This window comes from Protopterus annectens, chromosome 9.part0, assembly GCF_019279795.1.
Source record: "Protopterus annectens isolate FY-2018-M chromosome 9.part0, PAN1.0, whole genome shotgun sequence".
Taxonomy (NCBI): domain Eukaryota; kingdom Metazoa; phylum Chordata; order Ceratodontiformes; family Protopteridae; genus Protopterus; species Protopterus annectens.
Genome location: NC_056743.1, coordinates 34,025,476 through 34,049,721, shown reverse-complemented (window position 1 = coordinate 34,049,721; position 24,246 = coordinate 34,025,476). Strand labels below are relative to the sequence as shown.

The window sequence follows — 24,246 nt, the reverse complement described above, 5'->3', positions numbered from 1 at the left end:
AGTTAGGGGTCGCCACAATGGATCACCTGTCTGCTCATGATTGGCAGTGGAGTTTTACAGTGTTGAGTTGACAGCCCGGTGCCCAACCTTCCACAGAAGGCACACACATGCACACACTCATACCTAGGGCCAGTTTAGAGTGTCCAGTCCACCTACAGCATGTCTTTGGGATGTGGGAGGAAACCGAAGCACCCGGAGGAAACCCACGCAACCACAGGGAGGACATGCAGACTCCGCACAGAAGGCACCCCAGCCGAGGATCAAACTGGAGAACCTCTTGCTGTGAGGTGGCAACACTAACCGCTGCACCACCGTGGCCACCTCAGTCATTAAACATGATACATGTAAGAAAATACAGCACTCACAATGTAAACAATAAGACAGCAAACTAGTCTCCACATTACAAGATTTATACATCTATATAAAACTGCACAATCTCTCTCACAAATCTATCTAGCTATATATATATATATATATATATATATATATATATATATATATATATATATATATATATATATACACACACACACACACAGCATTTTAAACCATGTAACTGGAGCCCACTGAAGATGTTACCCTCAGATGCAGCATTTTAATAATACTTTCCTCAATACAATCAACAATATGGCACCCCCTAGAGCAATTTGTGTCAAAGCAAATTCTGCTCCATTGCTTACTACTGAAACAGAAAGCTTCCTTAAACAAAGGGACATGGCCTGGATCTCCTGGCATACTAGCAAAACTCTACCTGAACGTATAACGTACCAACAACTCAGTTAAACACCAAATCAAGCTAGACAAAAACAACTATTATACAAACATGCAAATTAAGTATCAAAATAACCCACAACAATTCTGGGCTATAATCCAAAACATACTCAGTCCCAGACAAACCACAACCCCCTCCCCCACCCTATCAAATAACTCAGAAATCTCCGCTGAACAGTTTAACAAATACTTTACAGAAATCATTCTTGAACTAACCAGAGTTAACCCAAATAACCTACAAAAAAACTAAATAACAGTAATAATACTTCCCTCTCATTTCAACTCATCCCCACCAAAACCATCGAAAAACTAAAAAATTTAAACCAACTACAACTGCAGGTGATAACTTACCAGCAGAGTTCCTAAAAATTGCAGCTGAGGCTATATCATATCCCATATCAATACTGACTAAGCACTCCATTTCTGAAAAACTACGTCACTAACATCTGGAAAATTTCTTATATTATTCCTGTAGATAAAGGTGGTAAATCAATTGAGCTAACTAAATAATGTCCCATAACTATCATATCCCCACTTTCAAAATTTCTGGAGAAATGTATACACTCCCAACTTATGAGATATCTCACATCCAGTAATTTACTTGCCATCTCTCAACATGGACGTAGACCATTCCATAGTACAACCACTGCTCTACTTAGCTTTACCAACACCATAAACCAATACAGGAATGAGGGAAACATAGTTTCACCAGTTTTCTTGGATATATCTAAACTTCTAACTGCTCTCTCAGGCATAAAATGCACCCTTTGTGTGTCTCATGGTTCCGTAGTTACTTAACAGGTCATCAGCAGGCAGTTAAGTGGCAATATGACTTCTCCACGCTTCTCTGTTTTACCTTGGGGTCCCACAGGGATCCATACATAGCCCCCTTCTTCTCTTCAGTACTTGCCATCTTTATCCAATATACAGACAATTCAAGATTAATATATGCAGCCCCTACCATGCAACAACTTCAGGACAAAACACAACAGGCCTTTACAGAAATTGAAACACGGCTGGCTAACTCCCAACTTATTCTTAACTCCAAAAAAACAAAACTTATGATCTTTCATCCTACCAGACTACTAGATTTCCCCCACAGTGTTCCACATCACAGCTAATAACAACACAATAATTACATCTGAGCCATCCACCAAACTAGTAGGAGTCACTGTAGATGATAAGCTAAGACATGACATGTACAGATCACAAACAATTAAAAAAAAGTCCACAAAAAAGGGCAACCTTTACAGAAACCCAACATTTTTAACCGACTCCTCAAGAGCTGCCATAGCCAGAACCCACCAACTAGCAACTCTATTATATGCTTCACCCATCCTTATCAACCTCAAAAAAAAAAAATAGACTTAGATAAACTGAATACACGCCATAACAAAATAGCTAAATTTGCTACTGGATCATAAAATAGGTCACATCGCTGTCTAGCCATCAAAAAACTCTCCTGGCTTGAACTACCTCAGCTTCTTGCATACAACTAATTAATCATGGCCCACAAATTACTCTATAACCCCAAAAACTCCAGCTCTCCAAACTTACTACAACCTTACTTTAACACTCGAACACTACGATCATCAAATAAAGCTTTACTATAAGTCTCTAAAACTAACATCACTGCAGGAGATTCCTTATACTCTTCTTATATCTCAAAAACCTGGAACTCCCTCCCCCATAATATTAGAACCACTGAGAACACACAGTTTAAAGAACGACTCAAAAATCATCTGACACTTGGCTCTGCTCATGCAACACCCCTGGTTGATACACCCCTGGTTGATCTCCTGTTATCATAAGTACACTCTCCATTAATTATTCAGCATGTCTCTTGGACAGTGAACTTATTTGTATTACAATTTTTCTTTTTTTCTTTTTATTCTTAAATGTGTGATAAATGTAGAATTATTTTACCTTTACAAATGTAAATTAATATTCATATGTTCTATGTTAATAATATCACTATGTTAGGTTCCGTATCTGATGCTGTATCTGCTGTAACTTATGTTGTATATATTGTTTGTCATGCTGTATTTACTGTTGCTAATGTTGTATGTACTGTCACTTTTTGTGGAGCTTTTCTCCCCAGGCCTCCACTGAAAATGGGCTCTGCCCAGTCGGACTTTCCCGGTAAACAAATTTAAAATAAAATAAAAATAAATATATATATATATATATATATATATATATATATATATATATATATACACACACATATATATATATATATATATATATATATATATATATATGAAGAAAATGTGTCTGCACAAGGAAAAGATACAGCACTTCCATGAACACCTTGTAGATGCCAAATCACTTAACGACACACACTGATTTAAAATGGCAACTCACTTAAATATTAAATAATAAACAGCGCTGTTTTAGTACTTTCTTTCCTTTTAATATTCTTGGAACTTCATCACAGTTTGAAAATCCTCCTCTATGACATCATCCACAAACCATCCAATAACAAACTGGTAAATCATTAAATTGACAAATAAGAAACTCTCATTTAAAATAGTAATAAATTACAAGCTATCACTATACATTGTAAATACTAATATAATTACACATTTTGGCCTTCAAAAGACATTTAATATTAATCAATTCATTTAGTTCAGGAAACTTATCTGCCCTTAATAAAATTTGCCACTTAAGCTCCCAGACTTCTAATACTTTGTTACTACTGTATGTGTGTCTTTTGGCTTTTCCCGGTTAGGGGTCGCCACAGCGGAACTCCGGTCCGCTAATGATTGGTAGTTGATTTTTACGTGCCAAGTTACCAGCCCTGATGCACAACTTCAATGAAGGTACACCCATTCACGCATGTCTCCACGCAGAAGACACTCTAGCTGAGAATCGAACTGGACAGCGTCTTACTGTGAGGCGACAACGCTACCGCAGCACCTATTAACAAATATACTTCCTTTTATTTGGTCTAATACAGAAAAATAAAACTTATGAAATCCTATACAAACCATTGAATGTTTGGCTAAAGCATTAAGCTTATTTTTATCTTTAATTGCTTTAACATGTTCCCTAATATGAGTACATAATTTTCTAACACTCTTCCCTATAGAGAACTGCGGGCAAGCACTACACTAAGCAATGCAAACTACATTTCTTCTCTAACAATTATAAAAATTCTTAGCAACATAGTTATAATTAACATGTTCAAAATTTATAACATCCTGAACTGGAAATTAATCTACATTGTTTGCTATTATAACAGGCATAAGTCCTGCTCTTATTAGAGAATACCTTCTCTTCAAATCTGATACTTTTCTCGAACATTAATTTTAAATTGGTAGATTTTTTTAACTACAAATAATGGAACTTTGCCTATTATTTTCATTAAATCTTAACTACCGGAAATAATTCTCCAGTTGGTGGTAACAATCTTCCTGATGGCTTCACTATCCACACTCATAAGTATCAGAAAAGCACATGACCCATAGTATCCACCAAAACATTGTCATTTCTTCTCACTTCCTTATTGGCTGATACACTTAAGCCTTGCATTATAATAGGTGGAAACTTTGACCACCTATTGGCTACAACTTCATTTTTAATATTAATGAGCTCATTTAGTGGGTCACCTCTAGCTAAGAATAACGTAACAATAAACAACATTTCATTTATTTAAAAATATTGAATCTTCAATAGTAATTCTGCTAATATAAATTGCCTGTCCCCTAAAAATGTTTAACTTCATTCTTTTGGGATGGTGACTTCTACAATGCAAATAATTATTGGTGAAGGTCCCTTTTATATAAACACAGGTTTTGAAATGTTTCTCAGCCCAAACTATCTCAATATTCAAATCTAAAAAATCTGTTTTACTCACCAATTTCACCAATAGTCAGGTTTGTTTCTAACTAATATATTAAAATCATTCTCACAGGATTATGTAAAACACTAAGTGCATTATTAAGAGGAGGATTAAGTATACTAGGTTTTCTGATACAGAATAAGTTTCCTTGTTACATACATTATGCATTTTGGTCAACAAATGCCTTAAATATTTCTACAGTGTCATCCCAAATAAAAAATAAATCACCACTATACCGTCTATAACTTTTGACATGTTGGTATAAAGGTAAATTTACCAAAACATTGCTCTCCCATCAAGAGAGAACCATGTGCGCAAAAGCTGGGGACACCTTAGCTCCCATAGCAACTCCAGTAATTTTACGATAAATAATATCATCAAATAGAAAAAAATTGTTAGTTAAAACAATATCCATCAAAGTGCTAACAGTGTTGATAAATTTACGGTTCATATGATGCAATTTTTCAAGATATAATTTAATAAATTCAATGCCTTCTTCCTGATCAATATTTGTATCTAGACTCACATCTACTGTACATAATAAATAATTATTCTCAACTTTAAAGTCTCTTAAAAAATACAACAAAGACCAGGAATCTTTAATGTAAAACTAACTTTTTTATACTAAAGGGTTTAATAAACTATGTAAGTACTGTGAAATGGTGGTTGTCTTATGCCGAGGTGAAGATACTATTGGCCTGAATGGGGGGTTGATAGCATCCTTGTGCATCTTTTGTATACAAAAAAGAATTTCTCCAATTCAGGCTCATCAGCCACCAAATAATCATACATACTCTTGATTAAATAACTCAAATAATTTATTATCAACCTCACTATAACAACATCTTACAAAACCTTTAACTTTAACATAATGCTTGATTTCACTTTGTTTTAATAAATTTTAATTTATTTTATTTTTTTTATTTTAATTTTAACCATTTAATTTTTATATCTCTCCTGCTCTGTTATAACTAGTTCACAACCCTTGTTGGCTTTCATGAATCTAAGTTATTTCCAATTACATAACTTTTTAAACACTTTTCATTCTTCTTGACTAAGATTAAAAATCTTTTTATCAGGTTTGTTTCTAACTAATATATTAAAGTAATTCTCACAGGATTTTGTAAAACACTAAGTGTATTATTAAGAGGAGGATTAAATATACTAGGTTTTCTGATACAGAATAAGTTTACTTGTTACATACATTATGCATAATAAATTTCAGATTTAATTTCCTTACAGTTTAAAAACAGTTTAAAATCAATTATTAAATCAGTATAATTGACTCTGTTACTTGGAACAAAATTAAGTCCTTTAGAAAGTACATCTATTTTTATTTTATCTAATATTAACTTTGAAAGATTAAAAATCAGGCAGTCCAGTTGAGGGTAATGCTGCTCAATGCCAGAAGTCTAAATCTCAAAATGCACGCACTCGAGGCCCTTCTCAGTATGGAGAACATCGATGTCTGTGCTGTAACTGAAACCTGGTTCAAGGCTCCTTGAGAGCACCCTGGCACTATTAGGTTTTACCTCATAGCATGCGTTCCGGCCCCAAAACCCGGACCACACCACAAAAGGAGGGGTGTATCCATATTCATAAAGGATACCCACACCTCCAGGTTGGTGGCAATGCACGGCTTGAAACCATCCAGGTGCAACTAACCATAGGCAAAACTGCTCTACAAATTGTAGCATGCTACAGGCCACCCTCTCAAACTCAGGAACCCCACACAGCCTTCCTGAAGACACTGGAGGGTATAAATGTATCTCCAAACACCATCATATTGGGTGACTTCAACTACCCGAATATAGACTGGGAACATTACTCAAGCCCTAACTTTCTAGCCCAACGGTTCCTGGAGTTCATAAATTCAAATGCCATGGAACAGCTAGTCACTGTTCCCACAAGAGGAGAAAATATACTAGATCTCATTGTCACAAACATGGGGACAAAATGCTCCACACCGGAAGTATATCCCTCATTGGTGAGATCTGATCATAAACTAATCTCACTGGAAATCCACATCCCGCCCCCCACCCCAAACAAAAAAGACCATAGTGAAGAACTTCTCTAAAGCAAACTTCACACTACTCAAGACTGGTGTGGTATCCTTCAAGGCCCCTGAGCCAGAGGAAACCACAACCCAAGCTGGAAGCCCTTACAAATGCCTTCTATGAACACCTCCAGGACTGCATGGATCAGGCAATCCCAAATAAAACCAAGACTCTTTCCACAAAGGGCAAACGTCCAGTCTGGTGGACCCCAGCCATTAACAAACTTTACAATAAGAGGAGAAAGCTATTACATGATAGAACAAAATCCATAAAAGGGAAGTCACCCCTGATCATTATTAGTAAAAAATACGAGCACTCATAAAATCAACTAAGGCCAATTTTGAGAGAAAAATTGCCATGGATTCAAAGGAAAATCATAAGGCCTTTTTCAGCTATGTTAGGAACCTGGGTGGAAACTCCCAGATATGCTCAGAATTAGTCCAAAATGATACAAAAATCACTGAACCCACAGACATTGCCAACATACTGGCAGACAGGTTCAGTGCAAACTTCACCCCTCTCCCCTAAAGGAGAGATAACTATCCCAGCCGAGTGTAGCCTCCCGAACATCTCAAATGCGCAGGTGAAAGCTGCTCTCTCTAAAGCTAAAAACACAGCATCAATGGGACCGGATGGTGTCCCCGGCTGTGTGCTACACGAGCTAAATGAGGAATTAAACCCGCACATAAGGCAGCTGTTTAATCTCAGCCTTACCACAGGATACGTGCCCAAGGAGTGGCGACGGCAACTGTGGTCCCACTCCACAAAGGCGCCTCACGGACCCTGGTAATTACCGCCCCATAAGCTTAACAAGTCTAGTCTGCAAAGCTATGGAGAGGATCATAATGGAGCTCATAAACAAAGATATAGGGACTTGCAGACATTGGACCCGACCCAGTTTGGCTTTGTCAAGGGAAGATCATGCCTTTTGAACTTGGTCGACTTCTTGAAACAGTCACCAAGGCCATTGATGAGAGAAAGGCAGTCCATACAGCCTACCTTGACCTTGCAAGGCTTTCGACACAATACCCCACTCGGGTATTGTAGAAAAACTTACCAGCTTAAATGTAAACCCATATGTCACAAGATGGGTTGCAAACTGGCTTAAGGACAGAACCCACAGGGTTAGAGTTGCTGGCGCTGTGTCAGACTCCAAGCCGGTCACAAGTGGTGTCCCACAGGGCTCGGTCCTTGGCCCCTATTGTTTGGCATCTACTTCTCAGAAGTACAGGCCAACATGGGAGGACTTTGGCTGACAAAGTTTGCAGGCGACTGCAAACTGGGCCATAGTGGAAAGTGCATCGGACATGGATATCCTTCAGAAGGGACTCACGGAAACAGATAGCTGGTGCCAGAGCCATGGCCTGAAGTTAAACGCCAAAAATGTATAGTCATACCCTTCGGGAAAAACAAGGTAACCCCAAGCTACCATATAGGTGGCAATCCACTAAGCACAGAAGAGGTTATCAGGGATCTGGGGACCCAGGTTGACAGTGGCCTTTCTTTTGACACTCACATTGCTAAAGTGGTTAGAAAGACCTTCTACATTGCCCACCTGATCATGAAGGGATTCACATCCAGATCTAGTGAGGTCATTGTTCCACTGTACTCTTCACTTATCAGACCAATGATCGAGTACAATGCCCCATTCGGGATGTATCTCACCCGACATCTGCAGCAATTGGAGAGACCCCAAAAGTTCCTCACCAAAAGGATAAAGGGACTCCAAAATCTGTCATATGCTGCCAGATTGAAGAAACTCCAGCTCTATTCAGTCGCATACCGTCTGCTCAGAGGTGACATGTGCCTGACATACAAGGCCATGTCCAACCCGGAATTAATGGACATGCTCCACCTCAAAAATCCAAATCCACCAAAACCACTAGAGCAAGCGACTTAAACCTTAGCACGGCTATAAATAGGACGTGCTGGAGGGATAGATTTATCACTCAGAGACTCCCTATGCTGTGGAATAAAATCCCGGTCCATGTGCGGCAGAGCACCTCGCTGACTCTGTTCAAGAGAAATCTAGACCTGTGGATGGGAGATCGTAGGTTTACCCCGGGAATCATATCTGTGTCACTGCTGGACAGAGGCACAACAAACTAATGGGCACAGTATTTTTTCATATAAGGGGTGGCGTAAGCCACAAAAATTTGGGCTAGGCTTATAAATGCCTTAGGGCAGATAGCCTAGTATAAACCTATGAACCTATGAACCTATGAAAAGAGCCATTACAGTCATAACAAGCATCTATATTAATTGAAGGCAATTCAGCACTTAATATCTCTTCCCCTTCCTCGACCTCTTTTTTTGCCTCTGTTTCCTCTCATGTTCTGGTTCATATTCATAACTTGGTTTTGAGTTTTCAGTTGAAAAAAAAGTAGTGCTGACCTTGTTAGCATTATTGATAGGTATTGGGCTGGATTCGTTCACTCCATCCCCTTTCACACCTTCATTATCCATTCCTTTATTAATAACTTGCTCATTTGATGCAGTCAAATCTGAAACATTACTGGACAACTCAGATGCACCACTCGGTCTAGAAATTTTATCCAATTGGGTCATATTGGACCCTATAGAAGTTCCATTGTTAGAACCTATCAATAATATTATTAGACAAAATGCCTTTTTTGTCTTAATCAGGTATGCCTGATTATTAGAGTACGTCCACAAGTCCTCTTCTAACTTTTTATTAATCAAAGTCACAATGTGTCTTTCAACCTTAACAGGCACACCATCATAAATGGTCTTAAAATGACAAAAAGATTGATGCTGAAGGATAGAGTCAATGAGACTAAAAATCTCAGCCTTTAAGCTTTCTATTTTATCACAGTTACTTTTTATCAATAGGTTAAGAACTTCCGAGACCAGTATTATTGCAAATTGTAACTAGTTCGTTAAATAGTCATTATAATCAATACTATTTGGGAACTTGTAAACCCAGTGGTACTTGTCTGAGTTCAATACATCTCTTACGGTAAAAATTATCACATTCAAGAGATTTCAATTTCAATAATTTTTTCTCACATTCATAGATGTTAAACTTACAGTTATCAGGAACTTCTTTAACAACAGCTGTAAGCATATTAATATTCAGTCTTCTGCTAGAAAATGGATTGTTGTCTGTACTTTGAACAACTCTAGTAACAAACTCTTCATTGATCACTGTCGTACCGGCTATAATAGTAGAATTACTAGAAAAGGAATGAGATTCAGAACCATTAATTTGCCATTCATCAATAAACCTGCTGTGAATCTGAAATCTCTGCAAGGATGAATTTGCTTGTGTATCGGCTTGATGAAAGGTATGTGTTAACTTCAGTAGTTCACCAGGCAAACTACAGATACTAATGTCCAAGTTCACATCACTGCTGTGTCCACCTTGACTTGACTCAGCAAGGGTGGAAAGGTTGCCATTATTATCAAAGTCAGCAGTCGCCCCTAGCTGAGTCATCTAAATGACGAAAGAACAAAACTGAAGAACAACGCATCTGCACAAGGAAAAGATGCAGCACTTCCACGAACACCTTGTAGGTGCCAAATCACTTAATGGCACATACTTGTTTATTATTTTATATTTAAGTGTGTTGCCATTTCTAAGTTAGTGTGTGCTGTTAAGTGATTTGGCATCTACAAGGTGTTCGTGAAATAAATATGTATATATATATATATATATATATATATATATATATATATATATACGCACACACACACACACACACACACACACACACACACACACACACACACACACAAAGAACATATCATTCTAGTGAGGTGCAGTAATTTTCCACCCTTAGGGGGCAAGATATCTCCACCTTTAAGGAAAAACATTAAATTACAGGGAAAACTGCAACTTCTAGACTCTAGGGTATTGACGATGCTGGCAGAGCCTCCTTAAAAACTAAAAAAAAAAAAAAAAAAAATAGAACCAAGAACTGTAGCCAATCTCAAAGTAATCAAACACTTGTTTACAAATCGATACTTCTTTACTGAAAAATAAAAACTATTAATCAGATGAGTGTTTTTACCCTTAAAGGAGCTTCATCAGATGTAACTCATCATAGTTTTTATTTCAGATTCTAAGCACTGATTGTATGATCTATTTTCTATCTGACACACCCATTAATACCTCTTCAAATACTACTCAATGTTCATCATCTACTAATGCTTAAGTAACTTTTGTACCGTAATAGCAGCCTCTACTTTCATATGAATGCAATCTAATCAACAAGTTTATGCATAATTGATAATGTGGATGTCTGTCCATGTGTTACTGGATGCGTGTTTAAAACTGCAGTATAATTGGAGTTTTTCTCCCTTAACCTATGCTGAAAAGGGTTTGTGACTAAACCTAGTCAGACAAACATGATTAAAAAATAACTCCAGTTTACAATACATGCATAATTTATATATGCTTTAATACATGGTGCATTGTTAATTAGCTTGAGCTGGAGTCATATATGTATGCTATGAGCTGTCTGGCCAAGCTAAATAGATAGGTCTCATCTTTCATCCCTGTATCTACTATAGCTTATGTGCTGCATTCCCATCTCATGTAGCCAATGCCATATTGATACAGACACTTTATATTCCTTTTGTCACTGGCTATGCACGTCCATTAGTACATCAACTTATGTACTTTGTAAATAATATTTGTTGATGTTTTCTTCTTTTGCATTGTCAAACATGTATTAATATCCTTGTTTTGGAGCTTTTCTCCTTGGACCTCCACAGAAAATTATCATTTCAGTTCTCAGACAGACTTACCCGGTACACAAAAGCAAATAAATAATCTGTGATGCCATAAGTACATCATTTGCTATATTCAAAATGGGTAACAAGTACTAGAAGTGCATGACAACCAGTCAAGTTATATTCCTTAAGTGTTGCTGTTGTAATCATAACTGCAGCTAGTCCGGACCATGCTGGTAACTGTCTAGCTGTCCCAATGCCTGAATGCACCTACCTTATATCATTTATGTCAGGTAATTTGCCACACTTTACATGAAAGAATGAATATATCTAGAGTTAAAGCGATTATAAGTAGTGTGCCAAGCGCCGTACAAGGGCTTTGCATGTGCGAGGATTAAGACAACATAAAGGATTCTATGTCAGTGGACTGAACAGAGATAAGTATGGCTGACTCCTAATCCAGCATGCTCCATAAACTGACAAAAAACGTAATCTGCCTACAATTAGTGCAAGTATACATTAATTCATAGATTACTATTACAGTACTAAAAGGAATTAGGTATCATCTGCAGAAATGTCCACTGCCAACATACCAAAATTGTGCCAGTGTTGCAGATTGTAAAACTAAGACAAGATCAGCGTGTGGTAGTAGGGATAACAAGTATGTGTGGATCTTGTCGAAAAGAGACAATCTCAATGTGTGAAGCTAGAGCTACATTTTCAGAAGTGGTGAATCTATTCAGGAAAGGAAGGCACCATTAGCCTGAGGGCCCATAACCTGAGCCTGGGGTGGGGGGTGGGGGGGTTTATTACAGAAACTTAGAGATAAGAGTCTATTTAAGTGACTATGCTGGTATAAAGGAAAACGTATAATTTGGCCACAAAGGCAGTTCATATGGTGGACCTGTCTCAGTTTGGATTTGTCAAGGGCAGGTCAAGCTCACTCAACCTGGTGGATTTTTTTTGAAGGGGTCACAAAAGCAATAGATGAAGGCAAAATGGTATGCACCGCATACCTCGACCTGGCCAAATCTTTTGACACAATTCCCTACTCAGATATAGTAGAAAAGCAAAGTAAACTGGGAATTAACCCCTATGTCACTGCTGGATTGCCAATCAGCTCACAGATACGGTGCAAGTAATCAAAATAGGGGAAGTTACCTCCACAACAAGACCATTCACAAACTAATTCCCCCAGGGTGAAGTGGATGAGTTTAAGTACTTGGGATCAACAGTTCACAGTAATGGTGAGTGTGGAAGAAAGATGAAGAAGAGAGTACAGGCAGGATGGAGTGGGTGGAGAAGAGTGTCAGGAGTGATTTGTGACAGACGAGTACCAGTAAGAGTTAGCATCTAATTTTCGGAAGTAAAAGCCAATACCAAAGGGCTATGGCTGACTAAGCTTGCAGGTGACTGCAAGCTAGGAGCAGTCCTTGAATCCCCAAATAACTTAGCCATCCTGCAGTAAGGTTTGCACAAAATAAATAACTGGTGCAAATAACATGGACTATCTGACTCCATATTTTTAAGGTGCTGGAAGACTTCTGTTTTGAACAAAAGAATAAAGGAATTAAGAAATGAAATGAAAAGTACTTGCCCTACAGCACAGCTTTGCCCTTTTCTCCACTGTAGTGTGATGTCGGAGATGGTAAATATAGTTATGTGGGGTGGGCTCGATTTGCTTAGCTCTCCGTCCGTTGAGTTGTAGGTCAACTATTTCCTTGCCCTCAGTAAAGTCAGTGAATCGCTGAAATGATTTTCGCTGAATTATGGTTGATGATTAGGTGTTCGCTGCAAAGTGATTTTGGTGAACTAATATAGACCCATTGCAACATACCGCATTCATCTTTTCTCCTAAAAATACGCAATATTGACCATACAGTTCAACATTCACTAATATAAAGTGGTAAATGTGAGCACATGCTTTTCAAATCAGTCCACTGCTCCTGACTCCTCATATGGTAAATGGGCAGCAGGACTCTTTGCTAAAGGCTTATTCAGACATGATAATATCTGGGACTCTCTGTCCACACTAAACATTCTTTCAGAGGCCAGAAACCCCACTCAATGTTCTTGTCGCATGTGCAGAAGTGTCTGGGTTCTTCCACACTATTTTTGCAGCATCTTTCAAAATGTCCACCAAGAGGTGAATCCACCAGGAAGGTGAAAGGGTAAAGCAGCAAGCCTACTCTAGTTTGAAATGATATAAGATCTGACAGCCAGCCCTATCTTCAATGTATCAACTACAGGTGCTCACCAAACTTTGCATCTTTTATGGAAGAAATGGGGAACTGGCCCTCTCTTCAATAAGGTTCCTCAAGGAAACGTCTTAAAGGAGCATCAGTGAACTTTGTTTCAGCTGGAGTTTCTCTAGTGCTTTTTTACTGGTGGCTATTACATAATTGAAAAGCAATCTTTCTTGAGGAGAGACAGAAGACCAGTGGTATCCCAGATTCTTGTGCAGGAGAAAATTGATAAACTTAGCATTGGAAGAAATTTGAAACTTCCTATAAAAGAGTGCATGTTTTAGTCTGTATTGATTTGCTGACACATGATGAACCTCTTTTGAATCAAATGGCTTCAGAAAAATAGTATACTGGACCTGAGAAGCCCAGTACCTGAAATCCCAACACTCGCTCCAGTCCTGGGACCACCACTATTGGGAATGTTAGCATCAAAATAATCATTACCCTTATGTTTTGACACCATGAAATACAGTGTCAGAAGAAATGATGGTAGGGAAACATCATCAGCAGATCTGATGTGAGCAAAAGCATTATGAGAGGTGGCAGTACAGCCATTAAAGTAATTGAAAAAGATATTTCTGGCAAAGGAAAAACAAAAAACAAAAATGTTCTGTATCAGAAAGGACAGCAGATGGCACCTTAGACTACGCAGCTTTGAAAAGGTGGGCAACTTCTCCCAATTTATTATATTGAACATCTGAAAAAACTGTGAAAGTTAAAAAGATCAAGGCATTTCAGACCTTGAGTCTACAGGACCCAGCCACTGGGGATGCACAAGCCAGTGCATTTCTTTGTGCCGGTGCCAAGCCCGGTTAAATGGGGAGGGTTGAGTCAGGAAGGGCATCCGCCGTAAAATTTTGCCAAACCATACATGCAGAAAACAGTACAGAAATTCATACCGGATCAGTCGAGGCCTGAGTTAACAACGACCGCCACCAGTACTGTTGGCCAACAGAGTGCTGGCGGAAATTGGGCTACTGTTGGCCGAAGGAGGAGAAGAGGCGGAAGGCATGCCCGAAGGCAGGTAAAGGCTAGGACCATGACAGTGAAGGTCGGAACTTTGAATGTTGGCAGTATGACTGCTATAGGGAGAGAGCTAGCTGATATGATGGACTGAAGGACGGTTGGTATTTTGTGTGTGCAAGAGACCAGATGGAAGGGGAGCAAGGCTAGGTGTATCGGAGGTGGTTTCAAATTGTTTTATCATGGTGTGGATGGGAGGAGAAATGGCATAGGCATTATCCTGAAGGAACAGTATGCTAAGAGTGTTTTGGAGGTGAAAAGAGTGTAGGATAGAGTGATGTTTATGAAGCTGGAATTGATGGTGTAATGTTGAATGTTGTTAGTGCATATGCTCCACAAGTTGGGTGTGCGATGGATGAGAAAGAACATTTTTGGAGTGAGTTAGATGAAGTGGTGATGACTGTACCCAAGGGTGAGAGGCGGGTGATTGGAGCAGATTTCAATGGGCATGTTGGTGAAGGGAACAGAGGGGATGAGGAAGTGATGGGTAGGTATGGTGTTAAGCAAAGGAATGCAGAAGGTCAGATGCTAGTGGATTTTGTGAAAAGGATGGACATGGCTGTGATGAATACGTATTTTAACAAGAGGGAGGAGCATAGTGTGACATACAAGAGTGGAGGAAGATGCACACAGGTGGATTATATCTTATATAGAAGGGCCAATTTGAAGGAGATTGGAGACTGTAAAGTGGTGGCAGGGGAAAGTGTAGTTTGGAAGCATAGGATGGTGGTTTGTAGGATGACATTGGTGATCAAGAAGAGGATGATGATTGTGAGGGAAGCACCAAGGATCAAATGGTTGAATTGAAAAGGGGTAATTCTGAGGTGATGTTCAAGGAAGAGTTAAGACAGGCACTGGGTGGCAGTGAAGAGTTTCCGAATAGCTGGGTAACTACAGCAGTGCTAGTAAGAAAGATGGCTAGAAAGGTGCTTGGTGTGACATCTGGAAAGAGGAAGGAGGACAAGGAGACCTGGTGGTGGAATGAAGAAGTGCAGGAGAGTGTACAGAGAAAGAGGTTGGCGAAGAAGAAGTGGGATTGTCAAAGAGATGAAGAAAGTAGACAAGAGTATAAGGAGATGAGATGCATGGCAGAGAGAGAGGTGGTGAAGGCTAAGGATAAGGCATATGAAGAGTTGTATGAAAGGTTGAACACTAAGGAGGGAGAAAAGGACCTGTACCGATTGGCTAAACAGAGGGACTGAGCTAGGAAAGATGTGCAGTAGGTAAGGGTGATAAAGGATAATGAGGGAAAAATACTTACAAGCAAGGAGAGTGTGTTGAGCAGATGGAAAGAGTACTTTGAGGGGTTGATGAATGAAGAGAATGAGAGGGAGAGAAGGTTGGATGATGGGGGATAGTGAATTATGAAGTGCAATGGATTAGCAAGGAGGAAGTAAGGATAGCTATGAAGAGGATTAAGAATGGAAAGGCTGTTGGTCCCGATGACATACCTGTGGAAGCATGGAGGTGTTTAGGTGAAATGGCAGTGGAGTTTTTAACTAGATTGTTTAATGAAATCTTGGAAAGTGAGAGGATGCCTGAGGAATGGAGAAAAAGTGTTTTGGTACCAATTTTTAAGAATAAGGGTGATGTGCAGAGCCGTGGTAACTACAAAGGGATTAAACTGATCAGTCACAGCATGAAGTTATGGGAAAGAGTAGTGGAAGCTAGGTTAAGAAGGGAGGTGATGATTAGTGATCAGCAGTATGGTTTCATGCCAGGAAAGAACACTGCAGATGCGATGTTTGCTCTGAGAGTGTTGATGGCGAAGTACAGAGAAGGTCAGAAGGAGTTGTATTGTGTCTTTGTGGTTTTAGAGAAAGCATATGACAGGGTGCCTAGAGAGGAGTTGTGGTATTGTATGAGGAAGTCGGGAGTGTCAGAGAAGTATGTAAGAGTGGTACAGGATATGTACGAGGGTAGTGTGACAGCGGTGAGGTCTGCGGTGGAAGTGACAGATGTGTTTAAGGTGGAGGTGGGATTACATTAAGGATCAGCTCTGAGCCCTTTCTTATTTGCAATGGTGATGGACGGGTTGACAGACGAGATCAGACAGGAGTCCCCGTGGACTATGATGTTTGCAGATGACATTGTGATCTGTAGTGAGAGTAGGGAACAGGTGGAGGAGACCCTGGAGAGGTGGAGATATGCTCTAGAGAGAAGAGGAATGAAGGTCAGCAGGACTAAGACATAATATATGTGTGTGAATGAGAGGGAGGATAGAGGTATGGTGAGGATGCAGGGAGTAGAGGTGGCGAAGGTGAATGAGTTTAAGTACTTGGGATCAACAGTTCAGAGTAATGGTGAGTGTGTAAGAGAGGTGAAGAAGAGAGTACAGGCAGGATGGAGTGGGTGGAGAAGAGTGTCAGGAGTGATTTGTGATGGACGAGTACCAGTAAGAGTGAAAGGAAAGGTCTACGAGAGGGTAGTGAGACCAGCTATGTTATATGGGTTGGAGACATTGGCACTGACAAAAAGGCAGGAGTCAGAGCTTGACGTGGCAGAGTTGAAGATGTTAAGATTTGCACTGGGTGTGACGAGGATGGACAGGATTAGGAATAAGTATATTAGAGGGTCAGACCAGGTTGGAATGTTTGGAGACAAAGCCAGAGAGGCAAGATTACGTTGGTTTGGACATGTGCTGAGGAGGGATGCAGAGTATATTGGGAAAAAAGATGCTAAGGATGAAGCTGCCAGTTAACAGGAAAAGAGGAAGGCGTAAGATAAAGTTTATGGATGTGGTGAGAGAGGACATGCAGGTGGTTGGTGTGACAGAGCAAGATGCAGAGGACAGGAAGAAATGGAAACAGTTGATCTGCTGTAGCGACCCCTAATGGGAGCAGCCGAAAGAAGAAGAAGTCTACAGGAGCACCATGAACAGCCACATAAGCTAGAGACATTGAATGAACAACCAAGTACAGATGAAATTTTCTGACTATCTCTAAAACACAGAGAAGAATTATATTTATTTATCTATTTATTGACATTTGTTAACTGGGTTAGTCCAGCTGGGTTAGGAACCCAATTTCAGTGGAGACCCGAGGAGAAAAGCTCCAGTTAGAGATATACAACATAAATCTAGTTACATCCAGTGTAGGTTTTACAGAGATAAACAATTTACAGTTGGTTACATTCATTTAACATTTTGCAGCAAAAAAGATACCATTTAGTCTAAGATTCCCATTTAGTCTACAATATGAGAAGGAAGAAAAGGTAAAACAAGGTCCAGGTACATCTAGAAATCTGCTAGCCATAAGTAAAGAATAAAGCCAAAAGAGAAAAGCTCCTAGTCATATCTAAAGATAAAGCCAAGAGAGGGATAAGATATATACGTAATAGGAAGAGTGGAGGAGGGATTAAGAGTAGGACAGTATACCAGCATGAGACCTTGTAATGTAAACATATCTAGAGATGAATAATCCCTGTGATTACAAAGTGTATTTGCTTTATACTTGAGAGATTTGGTAGGCTGTACATAGCAGTCAAGGTAGAAAGGGTGGGAGTTAAGAACTTTGAAAGTGGGTGTTAGGAGAGGTTATGGCAGGGACAAGTTTTGGAGTTGAGCAGATGCTGTTTAAGTTCCTTTTTACAATGGGTGCATAATAGCATGTAGGTCTAAGGGTAGTTTGTTCCAAGACTGGGCAACTGAGTATTTGTATAGTAATTTACCCACATTTTTCTTTGGTGAATGGACTGCTACTAGTTGCTGGTTAGAGGTGAGTAGGGGCCGAGATGGGGAGTATGTGGATACAAGGGTAGAGAAAGCTGGACAGGAAGATGGTTTATATAGTATAGAGTGTATAATTTGGAATTGGGATGTTAACAGTAATTGTGGGAATTCAAGCCATTGGAGGGAGTTAAGGGCAAGGCAGTGGTGTGAGGTGTAGTGAGAGTTGGTAATGAATCTAGCAATTTTATGGTATGTTTGTTGGAGTTCAGTCAAGGTAGTGTGCTGGATAAAGGTTAGTACTGGAGCAGCATAGAGAAGTGAGGGTATGAGGAATGCCTGAGCTAGGGTGAGTCTGCCATTTGGAGTTAGAAACTTTTTATTACGATACAGCAAACCTAGTTTCTGGTTTGTTTTTTTTATACATTGGAAAAGGTATAAGTTCAACTTGAGATCATCATCTGTTTTGACACCTAAGAGTTTAGTCTGTGATTCAGGCCGAATGACTGTTGTTGGAGGAAGTGATAGTAAAGGTGGATTTATGGTGGGATAGAGACCAGGGGAGAAAAAACAAGAGCTTAGACTTTTTGGGGTTGAGGATGAGATGATTATCTGATAACCATTTTTTAGTGGTACTTTTTTCTTTTTTGTCTTTTTATAAGGTCGATGTTTGAAGACATCGACCATATGGTGTCGACCATAAGTTGTTCGATGTTTTCAAACGTCAATCTTATAATATAGACCCGGTCTCACTACCCTCTTGTAGACCTTCCCTTTCACTCTTACTGGTGCCCGTCTGTCATAAATCACTCCTGACACTCTTCTCCACCCATTCCATCCTGCCTGTACTGTCTTCTTCACCTCTCTTCCACAATCACCATTACTCTGAACTGTTGATCTCAAGTATTTAAACTCATCCACCTTCGCCTGCATCCTCACCATTCCTCTATCCTCCCTCTCATTCACACACACATTCTGTCTTGATCCTGCTGACCTTCATTCCTCTCCTCTCTAGAGCATATCTCCACCTCTCCAGGGTCTCCTCAATCTGGTCCCTACCCACACTACAGATCACAATATCATCTGCAAACATCATAGTCCATGGGTCCTCCTGTCTGATCTCGTCTGTCAACCTGTCCATCACCATTGCAAATAAGAAAGGGCTCAGAGCCGATCCTTGATATAATCCCACCTCCATCTTAAACGCATCTGTCACTCCTACTGCAGACTTCACCACTGTCACACTACCCATGTACATATCCTGTACCGCTCTTACATACTTCTCTATTTATGGAATGTCACCACTAATCTGTATATGGCTATCTGACATGCCTTTGCTTGTTGTGAAGTCTAAACAAAATATTCCTTGAAGTATATTCTCTATGATCATTGCAGTATATTTTGTTAATTTTGTGATTATATTTTTTTAATCTACCTGCAAGTGTTCATGAATGTAGAAGTTAATATCAAAGACGTCACTACTGCTATTCTGAAGTAGTTGTGATCAGAAGTGTTGAAGGACAGGCATAGGAGGTAGCTGGTGTGAAGGGTAAATGCATTAACTTCTCCAGGTGAAGCGCAAATGTGCAGGAAAGGGAACCAATTTGGTGCCTGAGAGGTGAGGTTCCATTTAGGAAGGCTTTTCATGCTCTGAGGGAAACTAATGACTATAACGTCATTATTATGACGCTACCAAGGCAAAATCCTCCTCCCATCACTGCACCTCGCTACACTCTTAAAATTGGCTTGAACTCCCTAATCAACTTGATTCCTCCAAATCATCACAGCCCACAAATTACTATTCCAACCTACTAGCTGCCCTGCATTATCTAATATCCTACAACCATATACCCTCACCATATACCCTCCTTAGATCTACTCACCAAAACCTTATAATTGCCCAAAAACCCAAGCGCCCAGCCGGTCAGTTTCTACTCTTCTTTTCCCTAGCCAAAAAATGGAATGCCCTGCCCTCTACTCTGAGGACCTGTGACGATCCACACACCTTCAAAACACAACTTCATTCTTACCGGTTTCTTCGCAGGAAATGTAACTGCACTCTTCAGCTCATACCTCCCAAGCTCTGCTCCTCCTTCTCTCCTGGCTAACCTTCATACCTTCCTAATTTCTCTCATATACTTATATTATAAATGTAACTAAATAGTAACATCCAGCCATTATGCTGTATACCTGTGTTTCTCTTGAAAAATTTTTAATAGTTTTGCTGTCTTTGCTGAATGATACCTGTTTTGACTGTAATACTACCTGTTTATTGCAATGCAAATATTTTTCTTGTAATTCTCTATGTAATGTAACTTTGTATTGTGGAGCTTTTCTCCCCGTGCCTCCACTGAAAATGGGCTCTCGAGCCCAGTGGACCTCCCCGGTCACCAAACTGGAATAAATAAATAAATATATATAACTGGCATCCAGAGTGAATGTTGCAGAGCACAGCCATGTGCACCTTTCAGGACATGAAGCTGAGCACCACGTCAAACAGCTATGAGAGGTAGGAAAGTACAACTGGGACAGGCGTAATAAATATCAAAAGGCCTTCAAATGTACCCACTGGGGGATGCAACCACTGGCATTTTTAAATTCTAGTAGATAGTCTCTTGGAGGACATTAGAATACTCACCACTCTTTGCACAACCTCTAGATGGCTGGCTGTGAGAGAAACTGGAGAAGCCAGGCAATTAGCTTAAAGAAACTGCAGGTATGAGCGAAATTTGTCTGACGTCACAAAAGTGACAAAACAAGCCCCTCAGACAAACCAGACAAAGAATTAAAGGGCTACAGGACATGCTTTGGTGACTTTGGTAGACTCACACTATCAACATTTCAGTATTTCTTTACCACTGTCCCTGAACTTTTAATGACAATACAATTTTGTAATAAAAAGTTATATCCTTTTTATCAAGTCTCATAAGATTACAGAGTGACATTAAAGGTGAGTTTATTATCACTTCTCCATGTATTTATTTTTATAGATTATCTTGGAGAACGTCTGCATCTTTTACTGAATCATTTAAGTTAGACAATGTCTTAGTAATGTTAAGGTAAGCAGCACACAGTGCCATCTCTTCAGCAGGTGGTGCTGTTACCTTATAAAAAACTCTACATGATTCCCAAGCATAATCTTCCCTTAAATCCATTGTGTTCCACATCTGACAGACGTAGGTTGTTCTGGATAAGTCTGACTCAATGATTTTATATAGAACACTATTCAAGCTGATGGAGTCAGAATTGTAAGCCTGCTGTGAGCCCTCCCCAGCTTTGCCAGACATGTTAATACTGACCAGAGATGTGCTCACATGCGAATATTTTATTCAGTGTGACTGATATGGATGTAATTAGTTTTTTTCTTAACTCAGTCTGTAAAACAACATAGGTACTTGTCTGGTCTGGCTGGAAACTAAAATTTTAATTTTACTTGCAGCAGCATTTATATCCTCATCTATATAAGGGGTCTGAAATGCTTTTGGCTTCTGTGAAATCTCAGCAAACCTTTTCAGCGCCACATTCTTCATGTCTTGTGGCTGAGCTGTTACACTTCATAATTTATTGATAACATTAGAGTCACTGCATTCCCCTTTTAAAATTTATGATGTAATTAATTAATTCCTTATTACTACTTTCAGCCTTTACTCTGTGTTTATAGTTTGATGAGGGAGATTTGGTAAGAATATTAAATGGTTTCTGTACTGTAAAGAGTAACTTGCACTTGAGTACAAGACACAGGAAAGGTTTAGTAGTAACTACGGAGTAGGTGGGTGAACACAGTCAACCATTCAATTTTCAGTTACAAGAAATAAGCTTCTAATGGACAGAGATTAATATGAGAGCACTGAAAGCGAAATTAATTAGGTGTAAAATGACCGACAAGACCAGCTAGCCTGAAACTTACCTCTGAAACTATGAAAAGCAAAGTTAGTTAAGCAAGGAGAAAAGGTATTGGTAATTAAAAAAAAAATAAAATAAAATTCTGATACTTCACAGAGACATGATGTGAAAATGGGAAAATAGAAGTTTAGAAATCAGATACAGCAATATGGATGAAAGAGTAAGTGAACAGAATATTTTGAGAAAAGAAGAACCGCGTTTTAAGATTCCTAGACTAGAATGGAGGGATAGATTGAGGTGTGGAGAGGAAAACAGTTAGATGGCGGTTAAATTTATTGGTAACATTAAAGTCACAACCGGACCAGTTGCCATAATGGTTGAGGTCTTTGCCTCCTATGCACAAGGTACAAGGTTTAATACTGACCTCCAACCAATGCCTGTTTGGAGTTTGCATCTTCTCCCTGTCTCTCTGTGGGGTTCCTCCCACCTCCGAAAAAACATGCTGAGTGTTTTCATCTCAAACTCACCAATGAATGGAGCTATGGGTAGTGGCACAGACTCTACATGGTGCCCTATAGGGGGAAGAGCTGTACAGACCAACCACTTTGGGCTTCTGCTGTGGTGCGCAGTATCTTCAATACAGGAGAATGCGAATTGCAGACTGCGCACTGTGGCAGGGCTAACCACTTGATGGTGTAAAATATGTCTCTAACTTATTCAGTCATACTGAATAATGTTGCCAAAATGGGCATGGGTAGTTACCGGTCATAAGTGGGTTGAGGACCAGGCCTACTCTGACCTACCCCAGGGACCCATGCTAATGGTGAGAGGGGGGTGTATGTGCTGCTATTGGGCAGTGTGTGCCCACCATAAAGCCCAGTAGCCCTGGGTCAATAAGCTACTGGCCAGACGGCATCTTGTTGATCAGCCTGGGTTACCTGGTATAACTCTACTGAGTGAAAGCTGGATGTAAAACCAATCTACCTGCCAAACATGAACTGAGATTTGCTACACTTAATGTAGGTTCACTGACAGAATGCAGCTTGGAAGTGGATGTCATGATGATAAGGAGGAGGCTGGACATCCTATGTATCCAACAGACAAGATGGAAGGTCAGTACAGCGAAGCCACTTGGCTTGGGATCCAGTGGGACAGGCTAGAAATGGTATGGGAATTGTGATGAGTGAGAGGCTTCAGAAGGCAGTGAAGGATGTCATCAAAATTAGTGACAGATCCGTGGCAATCAGACTCCAGTGTAATGATAGGGCAGTATTCATAATCTCATGCTATACCCCAACGTAGAGTTATGATAGTTAGGAAAAGAATGCATTCACACAGCAGTTGTAGGACCTACTAGATAAAGCAGAACAACATAAACTGGTGTTGATAATGGGTGAGTTGAATGCACATATCGGGACAGACAGAACAGGATATGAGGACTGCCTGGGTCCCATGGGTGGGGCAACAGGAATAAAGAAGGAAAGGCTATTCTAGATTTCTGTTTGGCAAATGGCTTGATGGTGGCCAGCACATGGGTCAGCAAGAGAGAGAGTCACAAGGTGACATACAAGAGTGGTCAACATGCAACTCAGGTAGATTTCCTCTTAGTCAGGAAAAGGCATTGGGGTAGACTCAATTATTGCAAAGTCATCCCCAGTGAAACAGTTGGCCCACAGCATAAACCACTGGTTAACAGAGGCCAGGCTGAAAACCTTGAAGCTGACTGGATAGAAAGTGCAACAGTTCTCAGGTCTCTATCGTGACAAGAAGAGGAAGAAATAGATGGAGATGAAGAAGAAGAATGGCAGCACCTCAAAATAGCATGTGTGAAGACTAGAGAACAGATATGTGCCAAAGCCAGATATGGAAATAAGGGACATAAGGAAAGCTGGTGGTGGAATGCAGAAGTCCAGGAAGTCATCAAAAGAAAGGAGGAGTGCAGGAAAAAGTGGGAGAAAGAATAAACTGACCAGGCTAGGAAGGAAAACTGACTGGCTAACAAAGAAGCTAAGAAAGGAGTTGCAATAGCAAAGAACAGGGCATCGGAAGCACTCTACCAACCTTCTGGAAGGTGACTCAGTAGGTGGCACAAAA

The 24,246-nt window shown here is 39.8% G+C and overlaps 1 protein-coding gene across 1 annotated transcript in view; it reads right to left on the bottom strand.

Moving 5' to 3' along the window:
* Positions 1–24,246, bottom strand: part of LOC122811022 (liver carboxylesterase 1-like) — a 683,437-nt gene that overhangs the window by 261,978 nt on the left and 397,213 nt on the right. The window lies entirely within an intron of this gene.